This window comes from Microcebus murinus, chromosome 26 (assembly GCF_040939455.1).
Source record: "Microcebus murinus isolate Inina chromosome 26, M.murinus_Inina_mat1.0, whole genome shotgun sequence".
Lineage (NCBI taxonomy): Eukaryota > Metazoa > Chordata > Mammalia > Primates > Cheirogaleidae > Microcebus > Microcebus murinus.
The window spans coordinates 1,426,395-1,441,294 of record NC_134129.1 but is presented as its reverse complement, the minus strand read 5'-3'; the positions used below and the strand labels follow the sequence as shown (position 1 = coordinate 1,441,294).

At 38.6% G+C, this 14,900-nt stretch overlaps 1 protein-coding gene across 3 annotated transcripts in view; it reads left to right on the top strand.

The window, feature by feature from the left end:
* The window catches only part of ART3 (ADP-ribosyltransferase 3 (inactive)), a 96,778-nt gene that overhangs the window by 33,699 nt on the left and 48,179 nt on the right, over positions 1–14,900 (top strand). The window contains exon 1 of one of the 3 annotated variants that reach the window (XM_075997759.1): positions 3,089–3,289. The exons of the other annotated variants lie outside the window; for them this stretch is intronic. The gene's annotated coding sequence lies outside the window, so the exon portion shown is untranslated. Of the gene's footprint in view, positions 1–3,088; positions 3,290–14,900 lie in introns of those variants that run through there. 3 annotated transcript variants of the gene reach the window in all.

The following is a 14,900-nucleotide window of genomic DNA, read 5'->3' as shown; positions in this document are numbered from 1 at the left end:
CATGGGCCTGTAGTCCCAGCTACTTGGTAGGCTGAGGCAGGAGGATCACTTCAGCCCAGGAGTTTGAGGTTGCTGTGAGCTATGATGACAACACTGCACTGTAGCCGGGGTGATAGAGTTGGACTCTGTCCCCCCTCCACCCCCCAAAGAAAAGAAAAAAATGCAGTAGAACATGGTTGTTAACAGGGAAGGCTCTGGAGTCAGCCTGTGTTCAAATCCATGCTCTATTATTTACTAGCTGTGTGGTTCTGAGCAAGTTACCTCAACTTTTTGAGCATTAGTTTTCTCATCTATAGACTGGGATAGTAAAAGTACCTTTTCCAGAGGGCTGTTGTAAGCAAGATATTAAAAGAGATAATGCATGTAAACCCTTTAGAAATACTCAAAGTAGTAACTGCTCTTATTCCTAATATTTTACAGTGTTCTTTCCTAAAGCAACATACCACATTTAACTTACGTTCAGCTGTTTTTCAGCATTAACATAAACACAACCATGTAATGAAAGATTAGAATTGGATGATATTGTTATAAGATATACAGATATTTTAAATGATAATAACTGTAAATGTTAAAATACACACTAATCATGAAAATCACTTACAGAAAGTACACAGACACAATTGCATGGTTCAAAAAACATAGACAAACAATAGTGAATATTTCTGTTTACCAGCTAAAGTTACGTTGTCATGTAGCTTTGGTGTAAGACAACTTCTTAAATGGGGATTCTCAATTATTTTTTTAAAAACCCTAGAAATGGACATTATTTAAAACTTTTTATGTCATACTATATTAAATAGACATAATTCAAATTTACGTAAAACATGATTAAACTCTCCCTTTTGCCCTCCCATGTGAATTACTACTTAGCTGTATAAAAAACTTGTGGGTCACAATTTTCTCCTCAGGACTCTGTGAATGTTATTTTATTGTCTTCCTTTACTACAAAAGTAATATTTGATATTATAAAAATATTAGAGAATATATAAAATTAAGAATAATAGTACCACCAGAGATAACCACTGTTTTAGGTTCTTTTCCTCTTTGGATGCACACACAGACACACACATACTCTTCTCACCTGACAAGTTCCATATGTCAGGCTTCTATTTTTTTCCTGTGTGTCAGGATATTGTAGTTACAGATATTTTAGGAAGAGGCAGGGGAGAAGGCAAGGAGCTGGCTAGAAAGATTCCAGAGAGTCAAAAAAAGGAAAGAAAGAAAAACCCCAAAAACAACAACCACAAAAAATATGACAGGGAAAGAAAAAAATTTTCTTCCCCTTCCTCTGTGAGGAAGGCTGCATAGTAGTCTATATGGAGGGGCCCCTGCTGCTCGCATGTGACGCTACAAGAGGAGGCTGTCCCTCCCCAGGTGGACACAACCTTGGCTGCTTTTCCTCAGAGCTATATCACAGTGTGGATGCTGAGGGAGGTTTATTTACTTCCTTACTTTGTCTTCAGGTGATAGATCTAAAATTATGTAGTTAGTTAGCACGTAGTTATGTAGCACAACTGGTTTTGTGCTGTAACCTTTTTGCTTCATTTCCTTGAACCACATAAAAAGCAAGCCCAGTGAAGGCATTGGCAGGTGCTAACATGGATACTCTCTCCTTGGCCTTCCTTGACACTCTCACCCTCTTACTGCCACTGCCTCCCAGTGTTCCTGCCTTAGCGTTTCCTGGAAAGCACCACCCTTTCTATAGTAGTTCCTTTGCCCCTTTACTCATTCATTCAACAGTCGTTTATTCTGGGTGTCTGCCACATGCCTGCCACTCTTACAGGTATTGGCAATAGAGCAGTGAGCAAAACCAGCCAAGTTCTGTCTTGTGTCTTGCAAATTTTGTAACTTTCTGCCTTATTATAAATATAGTCTGCCTGATTTCTGCTGGCTCTGTAGATGTGTGGGGTCAGGTGTGTCTTCAGGATTATGACTTGTTCTGCCCTAAATACTTGCTAATATCACATGAGGAAGATTAATTTCTTTCAGAAAAATCCCCTCATCTAATGAGCCTGAGAGGTCTCTATTCTATTTATATAATATGGTTCTTCTAGCATAGAATACACTTTGCTCTGCTTTTCTCAATCCTTTCCTTCCTTTAAAGAGGCTGCAGTGAGCTGTGATCGGCCCATTGCCCTGCAGCCTGGGCAACAGATTGGGACTCTGTCTCAGAAAAAGAAAAAAAGAAAGGAATGTATTATTATAAATCAGTATGACTTAACAGAATCCTGTTTTGAGTTTATAGAAGGCACATGACTTACTCCTAGGGAAGAGATTACCAGACATGTGATAGGCACTAAAATAATATAAATAGACTGAACAGATTCATGTAGACTCCTGAACTCCTAAAAGTACAATAATATAATACCTGATGCTCTTTTATAAAGGGATTTAGGCGTTAGGGAGCTGCCAGTGGGTTTTTTGGAAACCCTTAATAGAATACTACTTCTGTGATTTTCCTATAACACTATCAAAATATTCATTTCGAAAATCAAACAGATCCTGCAGACTATATTCAAGGCAGCCATTAGGTCAAGGCTATATTTTTCCCAAAAGCTTGGAATAATTGTATAAGGAAGGAACAAAAAAAAATCATTAAGACATAGAGAAACAGTACATACTTTGTGGCTATTGGAAAGAGTTCCAAAGAATACACATTTGAAAACTAATTACTTTGCTCTAAACTTTTTGATAAAATTCAAAAATCCACATGTTAAAATTTAGAACCCAGAAGAAATGATCAAGATCTATTATTACCTTATTGAATAGACTTTTTAATGTTTTCTATACCCTTCACAGAATGTTTGCTGTCATTTGCATATATTTGAGCCAGAAGCAGTGGGTTGTACAAAAGAACTTCTACGTCATCATAAACTTCAGAGAAACCGTTTTTTTCTCACAACAAAGGCAGCTCTGTGCATTGCCTTCAGTTGGCTGCCTGGAAAATGACTGTAGTTGACAACTGCCAGGTCAATGTGGATATTCATGTTAATTTTCCAAGTTGGGTAACAACATGCCTATTGTTAGGGGATAGAAACATGTGAGGGATTAGCAATGAGCAACCTGACAAACAGCTTACTGAAGGAAGCTTGATTCAATAAGAAGGGAGAAGATTGTAGCTTCACTTACCATTAGTTTATTGCCTCTGCTACTCAGAGAAGCGGAGGGGAGGAGAAATAATCTGGCTAATGTTATTTCAGTGCTAGTTGAGAAGAGAATAATGCACAGAAGGATCTTGTCTGGAGAGATGAGCCCTGAATGTGAATGTTAGAAGAGCCATGTCTGCAAGGTATGAAGCTGCATTAGATTTATTTGTATTTTTTAAAAGTAGAATATAAAATGGCCACTTATAAGGAGCATTTCAGTACATATGGTTTGTTGGTTTTAACTAAGGGTTAACTAATCTCAATGTTTTAAATAGGAGATATAGCCAGGAATGTTAAAAAAAAAAAAGGATTGGAAAGACATTTTTTTGTCTGCAGACATTATTAATTATATTATCTTGACATTGAAATTTCTTTTGGAGTCAAAACAAAAAAACACTTTTAAATATTTAGATAGGCTATGTTTTTATTTTAAAACATTATTTAAAACATTTTATTTAAACATTATACTGAACATTTTCCTTTTTAACGAAAGGCTAATAAAACATTCCTATCATTTTTCCATTTCTAAGACTTTTCTGATATCCTAGTGCCACTGTAGAACACACAACCTAGCTTACTTTCTGTGTTTCCTGCTTCCCTATTCTTTCTTTTGATGCATGAGTAGCTGAGCAGTAAAAGGTGTGGTCAGAGAAGTGTAGCTCACTCCTTAAGCCTGGTGCCCGCCTCTAGCCCTGCATCTGCGCTCATTGATGACTGGTTATGTGGTGGTAGCAGAATGGGTCTGGGAGACCTAAATAATTCCCATTGTTGGTGTAATATGTGTCAGGTATTGTACATAGCATCTCACTAGTTCTCAAAACAGTTCTGTAAGAAAGGGCACAGTTATCCTCTTTTTAAAAAAGAACAAAACAAGGCTTCAAGAGATTATGTAACTCTCCCCCAAAGTCATTTAACAAATCTAGTAAGAAGCAGAGTCAGGGGATAGCAGCAATGAAAAAAGCACATGGCAGTTCCTTTCTGTGACGAAACGGGAGTGAATGGCAACTTCAAAGGTCTGGCTATATAACTTCCAGACCCAAGACTCCCTGGAAAATAGAAAATGCAAAAGCAGATTAGAGCAGGAGACTAAGTGTGGGACAATTTGGGATAAATAGAATCCTGAGGGCCCTGGTGAGAAAGTAATTAAGAAAGCTGGAGAAGGTCTAGACCCCCATTTAATTTACATTCCGTTGAATAACAGGAGAATGATTATCCTGAGACTTGTTAAAACTTGCGCTTTGTTAGCAATGTTTATCCTCTATTTCTGAATCATGAATAGCAGTAGTAACCGTTAGAAAACCTCAGAACAACCGATGCTTATTCCAGGGACAGGGGAAAAGGGGAGAAGCCTGTGTTCGTTTCTGTAATTAGCTAAGGTGTACTTAAACTCCGGTCGGAGGCAGTAGCTGATGCCAGTGGAACAGGCAGCCAGGAACTTGGCTCCTGGCTGTGAGGATCTATACAAGTTGAAGGCCTTGTGTCCTTCCAGAGGTAACAGAGAAGGATAGAGAGGGAAGAAAAGAAGCTGCTTTAGGAGTTCAGTGACAGTGCTGCTCCATCAGACCCATGCCGCCATCCCTGTGGTCTCCAACTGTGGCCTGTTAGGAACCAGGCCACACAGCAGGAGGTGGCAGCAGCTGGCCAGCTCCATCTGTATTTACAGCCGCTCCCCATGCTCGCATCACTGCCTGAGCTCCACCTGCTGTCAGATCAGTGGTGACATTAGATTCTACTTTATGGTGAGTTGTGTAATTATTTCATTATATATTACAACGCAATAATAATAGAAATAAGTGCACAGTAAGTGTAATGCCCTTGAATCATCCCAAAACCATCCTCCCACCCCCACCCTGGTCTGTGGAAAACTGTCTTCCATGAAACTGGTTCCTGGTGCCCAAAAGGCTAGGGACTGCTGCTCCATCCCACTATCTTTCTTTTTATTTAGAGTATGTTCTAAATCCTTTCTTAGAATCCCACTAACCCTAGTTGTTAACCTCTCTACTCATTGCAGGCCTCTTATGTTCCAGAACCCTCGAAGTTTGAGTTTACATTTTTGGAAGGAAGCCAGGGATCAGCCTAGTTAGTAGATTGAGTTCCTTAAGGGTTAAGCTAGTAGAGGGAGAATTTTACCTTTACCTATGTGGTTGTCCCAAAATCTGAAGAATGTGCAGAGCCGAGAGGTGACCCTGGAAATCCAGAGAGGCCTGTGAATATATTCTAAAACCAAGGACTTTAAAAATAGGTCTCAAAAGCAAGGAATCAAGGGTTAAGGGAAAAGAAAAGAGTAGCAGGTTTAAAGTTAGGAGACAGCAGGCCTGTAAATTGCCAAGAACCCCAGTGTTTAACAGCAGCAGAGTAATTGGGGTAAAGAGGGTGGTGGATATGTTTAAAGTTCCTGTTGCCCATCAGGTTGTGGGGAAGGGAGTTAATAAGTGAAAGAGATATTCCTGACATCTCAGGTTAAGACCTAGAATACATTGCTCCCCAGAAAAATATATATTAAGTTTATCTGATGTTTTCTCATAATTGGAATGAGGTTATGCATTTTTGGCAAGAAAACTATACAGTGATATTTCCTTTTTCATGTGTTGTATCAAGTTTCGTGATGCTAGACCAGGTGTGGTGGCTCACATCTGTAATCCTAGCACTCTGGGAGGCCGAGGCAGGAGGATCGCTCAAGGTCAGGAGTTCGAGACCAGCCTGAGCAAGAGTGAGACCCTGTCTTTACTAAAAATAGAAAGAAATTATCTGGGCAACTAAAAAAATAATAAAATAAAAATTATATACATATATATACATAAAAATAAAATTAGCCGGGCATGGTGGTACATGCCTATAGTCCCAGCTACTCGGGAGGCTGAGGCAGGAGGATTGGTTGAGCCCAGGAGTTTGAGGTTGCTGTGAGCTAGGCTGACGCCACGGCACTCTAGCCCGGGCAATAGAGTGAGAATCTGTCTCAAAAAAAGAAAAAAAAAGTTTCGTGACATTGATATGTGTTATTACTAGTGATGCTTTCTTTGATCATTTAAGTTTGTATCTGCCAGGAAGAACTATTACAGATTAGAGGAAACTAAGGTGAAATAATTAAATGTGATGTGGGTCTTGGATAGGATCCTAGACAAAAGACATTAGTGGCAAAATTGGTGAAGTTCAAAGAAGATCTGAAGTTTAGTTAACAATATTGTACCAATATTTATTACATGTTCTTGATAATTATACTATGGTTATAAAAGCTGTTAACATTTGGAGAAGAGGAGTGAGGGAAGTAAGGATATTCTTTTACTATTTTTAGTTTTCTGTAAGTCTAAAATTAACTCAAAGTTAAAAAATAATGATCTCTAACACTTAGATTGTGCTCACCATGCGCCAGAGGTACTCAGCATCTGTTAACTCTTATCCTCTCAACATCCCTGTGAGGGGAACTGTTTTTGTCCCCATTTGACATAGGAGGAAACCTGAATACAGAGAGGTGAGAAACATGTGCGGTGTCACATGGCTAGTAAGTGGTCACATAGAAAGCAGCCAAGTTGGGATTTGAACGGAAACATTTTGGATCTAGAAATCAATTACAGTCTACTGGCTTGCACTGTGCTATATATGCATGCACATGGTTTAAAAATAATTCAGACATACCAGAAACATGTCTACCCTCCTCTGAGCCAATCTCTGTTACTAGTTTTTTGGTTTTTCTTTTAATCCTTCAAAGAAGAATTTACTCTTGAACAATGATAGCAGCCCTCTTTGGCTTTTATCAATAATATTCAGAGCTATGCTGTGGCAATGTTTTATTTTCTTTTCAGAATCTTTTCATGGCACGCTGACTATTGTAGATAGTAGCTGTGTTGGAGACTAAGGAATCCTGTTGAGTTGGTCGAAGTCTTTATGAGTAAAGTGTTGATTGCTCATAACTACTAGGTGCTCATGCCTACAATAAGATTAAGTAGAATCAAACTTCATTTGGAATTTAGCTAAGTTCTGCCATCACTCTCATGAATGCTTTGATTAGTATGAATGCCTTTTTCATCTTAGTATTGAAATCACCCATTTTTTTCTACCCAACAACTTGTCAGCCATTGTAACAATGACTTTGTTAGTAGTCTTTAGAATTGAAGAAAGATTATGATGTAAATTACTGTAGCTTAACCTCAGGAAATCTGAATGAATTACTTGAGTTTTGTCTAATTAGTCTACCTAATGTAGAAACCCAGCTTCCTTAAACTTCCAGAGGTAGAAGGTTCCATAATGTACATGTTGCTCTAAAGGAAAACTCTGTCTTCGAGTTAAATAGAAAGTTGATAAAATGCATGTATTAACAGTTACTGACTCAATAAACTTCATAATTCTAGGAATCAATCAGTGCTGAGTCATATGTTTAGATATATTCATTTCTGTCTTTCTGTATTCTTAGGCTCCCCCCCCAAAAGAAAGTGATGGTGATGAACTCATAGCATTGGGAACAGAAACTGTCTTCATGCACAGAGACAGTTCCTGTGTGGAGTGTCGCAGGACCTGTTGAGTCAGTCCCTACATACAGCTACTGGTCCAGTTGGCATCATCAACTGGTCTCCCCCAAATGCAGAGTCTAGAAAATAACACCAGTCGTAGGTTTTACAATAGCAGTGTTATCCATGGAAGTGATTAGGGAAGTTACAAATTTTATGTCCGGCATACGTGACTCCTAAACAGCAGGCAGTTACAGGGTGGCAACGATGAAACAGTGGCTGGTTAACTTTTAGCTATGCCTGTACTACTTTAGAATTCAGACTTCTACCACAGTTCTTGCCTATGGCCCCACATTACTTTAGGATAGACAGTTTCAATTTTCCCTGTAATTCCTGTTTCCATGAATGTAGAAAACCAAACTATAGCCTGCCCATCTGAGGTGCATTTTCACAAGACGTCTTGAGACTATAGTCCCCGGCCATAGTCATACATATTCAGCTCAGGATAAACCTCTTTAAATTATTTTACAGAACTTGGGTGTTTTTTTTTTCTGTTAACAGGTCAAAGTTCTTTTAATTTTCTTACTGTCTTCCTTCCCTTCTCTTGTGTTTTTCCCCCAATCTTTATTCACATTTTTAACCTTCTTCTCACTCTTTCTCCATCCTTATTTTGTAACTGAAGATAATGTGGAATTGAATTTTTAAAAATACCTGTAAATTTTATTTTTAAAAGGTTATTTCTTGGTCTTAAATTTAAAAGGTTGTGAGTTGAACCTTATTTCTCTAAAAACCTGTAATTAAGTGGCTTTTTGCTTATCTATATCTTAAATTTACTTTTCCTCTTACAAGTACTTCAAACGAAAAAGAAATGTCTATTTAGTATTTTCATTATATATTCAGGCAATCCCAAACTGTATGGATAACTAAATTAAAGTACCAAGTGAGTTTGACAGTTTAGAGAAATGAATTAGTGAAGTTCAGTAGCATTAAGGGCAGGGGAATTTACTTAACAGAAAAAATAAGCAAACTTTATAAAATAAGTTGGAGAACTACCAAGTTTGAACATGTTTGACAAAGAGATGAGGAATACAGAATAAACCATTAGCCAAATATAGGATATGTAACACGAACATTTATAAAATTAGCAAAGAGAATGTTGGTGGGTTGATATGCAGGAAATCTCTTTGTGAGTCAATGGTTAGGAAATCAGAATATACTTTCATATATATTAAAATGGTAATGGTGATTGTTCAACTTAAGAAATACTTCCAGGGCAGGAAACTTGTCTGATTTATCTTCTATCTCCTCCTGTTTGCCTTGCATAAATTAAAATCTTAATAAATTTATTTCCTTAGTTCACACCTTGTAAAATCTAGTTAACTCAGAAGATACCTAAATTTAAGCCCAATTGTACTATCCAACTTAACCATTATAGAATAATAGGATCTTTCAGAGTCATTGTAAGGAGTTACCCCAACTTCCCTCTCACCCTTCTTCCTCTTTCTGGCCACCAGCCACTGCAGACTGTACCTGAATTTATCCTAGGGCAAGGAAAAGTATATTGGGACAGCTATGATCTCAGGAAAACCTGATATCTGCAGTGGAACAAAAAGAGAAGCATGAATAAATGGAAAAACTCAGAATCTCACACAGTGCTTCTGGGTTGGTCTTTTTGGCTAGAGGACCAGTATGCTGATGCTGTGTGGTATGTAAAGGATATATAATAAACAGTTATGCCCAATGGTGCAGAAGGATTGAACCATGGAGCAATCCTGAGGTATAGAGTCAAATCTATTTCTAAATTTTATTAGCATTGTCTTATATTCTACTTAAGTCTTTCATTAATACATGAAAAATCTTCATTCATTCTACACCTCTAGGAGTTTAGGAAAAAAGCTTCTTAAATCAAAATCTTGATTATCCCTGTATCCCAGAGACTGATGTAGATAGTGTGAAACAACTGGAATGTCCATAAATGGGAAAAAATGAAACGACAGATGTGCTGAGTGCATCAGTGTGGAAGGTGACATTATTTATTGGGACTGTAGAGTTAGGAGCAGGGGTTGGAAACAGAAACTTCAGAGATCTTTCTAGCCTCTTCTGAGATATATTTTGACAGAACTAGTTCTTTATTTTAGAGTACTATGGACCAGAGTCACATATTAAGATTATTTTCAAAACACCGCTACTAAGCAAACAAGTAAAAATATATTCTAAAAACAAATGAGTTTTTAATTATCCACCATTAGCTTGATTATCAATGGAATGTATTTCCCTCCATTCAAAATATTGAGAATTGACTATTGGCTACTCACAATAATTACTTTGATTTTCTCTGCCATGTAAAATCACTGAAAAAAAAGGAAAAGAGACTGTGTGCCATGTTCCTACTTTCCAACACTTCTTTCTTCCTTCCTATATACCTCTCTCCCTTCATCTCTACCTAGAGTGGAGCTTTTTCCAAGGCAAGGGAGAATGACTGACTGTGCCACTCTGACAACCAGAGAGCTATGTTCAGGTCTCTTTTCTGGCTGTTTTCAAGATGAGCAGTCTTTTGAACACAAAGAGTATAGAATGCTATTCTGAGAGACCCTGATGTGTAGCAGCATGGGTTAGGGTGGTAGGAATGGGTAGGGAAGAATGGGTAGCAGCCTATTTTCTAGCTACAGCTCTAGATCAGTCAGCAGCCTAATTTGGAGTTTGGTGAATGCTTCTCTTAGAACGGATTATGACTTAAGGTCTTGGGGAAGCTTCAGAAATATGACATTAAAATAGAAGTTTGTTGAAATACTGTGAAAGACTGAAGGACTAATTCAGAAAGAGAGGCTGAGGCCACTACTAGTTTTTAAGCAAATAAGTGAATGAAAGGATATTGACCTGTATACTAGGAATTATAGGTTTAAGTTAGATTCTCCTAGCTAACTAGGGCATTCTCTGAATCTTAATTTCATAATTTGAGAAGTAAAGGGGCACTGGATCACATGATTTATAAGGTCCTCTTAAACTCTGTGCATTGGTATCTGTCAATGTGACCTTAACCCCTCCCTCTTGGAAATCTCTTCCTTTGGTTTATGTACTATACTCATGCTTTTCCTCCTGCTTCTCTGGTTCCTACTTTGCAGACCCATCTTCCCCTCCTTATTCATTAAATGTGTGTGTGTGTGTGTGTGTGTGTATCTTCATCTTCAGGATTCAGACCTAGGCAGTCTCTCATCAGTTTCTATCTTATATCCTCCATCACTACCTATATCCTGGGCATTGTAGTCAATGATCATCCTTCAGTAATTATATATACATGAGTGGTTCCCAAATTATATTCTAATCCAGACCTCTTCTTTGAGATCTAGACATGTATATACAGCTTCCCACGAAACATCTCCATTTGGGTATTTAAAGGGTACCTTAATCTCAACATATCTAAAACCAAACTTATAAAATCTTTCCCTCTACAATGTACCTCCTCTGAGTTTCTTCCTTATCTAGTCTCCATAGTAGAGCTAGGGTTATTTTTTTAAAAGGCAGATCCAATCTTGTATCTCTTTGGTACTCTTAAAACAGTTCAGGAGTCTTTAGGATCAAAACCAACTTTATTATCATGGCCCTGCCAGCCTCCCCAGCCTCATCTTTCACCATTCTGCCTCTTGTTCTTTGACTACCAGCCACTCTAACCTTACAGTTCCTCATCTGTACAATCATCCCTCCCTCACATCCCACGGGGCCTTTGCTTTGCTCGTCCCTATTCCCAGAACATTCCCTGTCACCTTCCCCACTGCACATAATACTCATCCTCTGCTGTGAGGTCAAAGGTAACTTCCTTTTAGAGTAGCCTTCTCTGATCCGCCACCACTGGTAGATCAGGTTCCTTTAGTAGATTAGATGGTCTCGTAGAAGTATGTTCTTTTCTCAGCACTTATCCCAATTCATTATTATATACACTTTTATGATTATCTAATTAGTACCTGCCTCTCCCATTAAACTCTAAGTGTTACAAGGGCAAGAACAGTTTTTGCTGGGTTTTGTTTATTGTCTTACTGGATTCTTGTATAGTGGCCGTTACATGCTAGGTAGTTAAGAATTATTTGTATGGTTGAGTAGTACTTCATGGTATACATATACCATATTTTATTAAGCCACTCATGTATTGATGGGCACATGGGTTGTTTCCACATCTTTGCAGTTGTGAATTGTGCTGCCATAAACATTCGTATGCAGATGTCTTTATATTAATCAGGTGCAGGGCTGGTGGGAGGAGTGGTAGCGCTGGGTAAACGCACAACTAGTGGGTGTGGAGCCCACTGTAAGGGGGAAGGACACACTTGTAGCTCTGGCTTGGGTGAACCAAAGGCATTATATGTAACCAAAATGTACCCCCATAGTATTCTGAAATTTTTTTTAAAAAAGTAAGTTGGGGAAAAAAGAACTGTTTGTAGAGATAATGATTTAAATTGCTGTGCAATGCAACTTTTTTTCAATTTTCATCAAGATCAGGGCAGAAGCTAACAGTGGAGCAGTAGAATCAATGGTCTTAAACTTCTTTCTTTGAGCTCTTTTTATTTAGAGTATTAACTTGTTCAAGTCATTCCTAGCTTTGGACTTAAAAAACAAGACAAAACAAAAAACCTTCATCTCCATATTCTCACTTAACTCCTGTCCTGATTTGTTTCCTTTCCATTAAAGCTACTGAAAAAGTAGAGGGATAACATATCATTTGAGAACATAGACTCAAGCTAAAAAGACCAGATTTCAAGGGGTTTTTTTTGGTTTTGTTTCTGTTTTTGTTTTTTTAGCTCTTCTGCTTATTAGCTGGGTAACCTTGCTTCAATTATTCAAATGATAAAATGAGAAAAATAATAGTTCTTAATAAGATTGCTTTGAAAATCAAATGACGCAATTTATGTGTCATGCTTATTTCATAAACATATGAAGTGCTTAGCACTTTGCCTGGCACATATTTAGTGATCAGTAAAGTTAGCAGTGATCATCATATTGTTATTGTCATCCTTGTTGTAGACTGAATTGTGTACTCCAGGATTCACAGTTTGAAGCCCTAACCCCCAATGTGACTATTTGGAGATAGACCCTTTAAGGAGATAATTAAGGTTAGATGAGGGCCAGGTGCGGTGGCTCACGCCTATAATCCTAGCTCTCTGGGAGGCCGAGGCAGGCGGATTGCTCAAGGTCAGGAGTTTGAAACCTGCCTGAGCAAGAGCGAGACCCCGTCTCTACTATAAAAATAGAAAGAAATTAATTGGCCAACTAATATATATAGAAAAAATTAGCCGGGCATGGTGGCATATGCCTGTAGTCCCAGCTACTCGGGAGGCTGAGGCAGAAGGATTGAGCCCAGGAGTTTGAGGTTGCTGTGAGCTAGGCTGACGCCACGGCATCCACTCTCGCCTGGGCAACAAAGTGAGACTCTGTCTCAAAAAAAAAAAAAGGTTAGATGAGGTCATAAGATGAGGGCTCTAATCTGATAGAACCGGTGTCCTTATAAGAAGAGACGCCAGGAGCATGCACACACACAGGGAAGGGCCACGTGCAGACAGAGAAGACAGCCAACTGCAAGAAGAGAAACCTTTGGAGTAACCACACTTACGAGAATCTTCATTTTGGACTTCCAGCCTCCAGAGCTATGAGAAAGTAAGTTTCTGTTGTTTAAGTCACAAAGTCTGTGACTTAAACACAGACTTTTTTTATGGCAGCACTAGCAGACTGACATCATCATCTTTTTAGTAATCTCTTTTTATAGTCTTCACTTTCTCCCATTCTTTTTTTTTTTTTGAGACAGAGTCTCACTTTGTTGCCCAGGCTAGAGTGAGTGCTGTGGCATTAGCCTGGCTCACAGCAACCTCAATCTCCGGGGCTCAGTGATCCTACTGCCTCAGCCTCCCGAGTAGCTGGGACTACAGGCATGTGCCACCATGCCCAGCTAATTTTTTGTATATATATTTTTAGTTGGTCAATTAATTTATTTCTATTTTTGGTAGAGACGGGGTCTCGCTCAGGCTGGTTTCGAACTCCTGACCTTGAGCAATCCGCCTGCCTCGGCCTCCCAAAGTGCTAGGATTACAGGCGTGAGCCACCACGCCCGGCTTATTCTTGATTTAACCTACTGATGTGAGATTTTTTTTCCTATCATGGAACCTATTGTAAGTTACTAATTAGTTATATGTAACCAACCCCAAAAGACCCTTTTTGTTTCCTGTCTAGTTTGATTTCTTTTGTTCCTTGACAGTTAACTGTTTTCTCCCCCATGAAAATCTCTCTTCTTGAAGCTTCTGCTTATTCTTCTCAATCTCCTTGAAATCTTGTCTCTATCTGCCCCTAAATGCCCTTATTCTCCAAGGCATTTTATTCTCTGTATGCAAGTCCACACACCTATTGGCTAACATAGTAGGCAGAATAAGTGCTTCCCAAGGATGTTCATGCCCTAATCCCTGGAATCTGTGAGTATGTTACATTACATGACAAAAACAACCTTGCAAATGGAGTTAAGGTTGTGGACCTTAAAATACACATATACATTGGGTAAACCCAGTGTAATCACATGGGCACTTAAAAATGGAAAAGGAAGATAAAATAGTCAATCATAGGGATGTAGTAGAAATGGAAGCCCAGGGGATTTGAGTGTGAGAGACACTCCACTTGCTCTTGTTGGCCTTGAAGATAGAGGAAGGGGACAACAAACAAAGGAATGTGAATGGCCCCTAGAATCTGTGAATAGCCCTCAGCTGACAGTCAGCAAAGAAACAGTGATCTCAGTCTTCAAGGAACTGCATTCTGCCAACAACCTGAGTGAGCAAAGAGATGGATTCTCCTTTAGATCTTCTAGAAAGTAACTTAGCCCTGCCATTAATGGCCTTTGTTTTAGCCTGGAGAGACATGTGTTGGACTTCTGACCTAGGAACTCTAATATAATAAATTTTTATTGTTTTAAGTCACTGAGTCTATGATAATTTGTCACAGCAATAATAGAAAACTAATGTTGCTAATTACTTTCAAGTGTGAATTACCATCTCAGTTCTTTCTCTGAACTGTGAATGCAACTGCCTACTGGATGTCTTCTCTATGATATCCTACTGGAACCTCAAATTCATTATGTTGAAAAAACTTTTCCCTTATAACCTGCTCCTATTTCTTATCTTGATTGATGTTGCTCCTGTCCATTCAGATACTTTAGCCAGAAATCTAGGAATTAGCTTAAACTCCTTCTTTTTTTCTCTTATGGTATTTCTCTACAGACCTCTACCCTGTGTAATTGTTAGCACATCTTTTTGATTCCAGGTCTGTTATCACTGAATTAGGTCAGGCT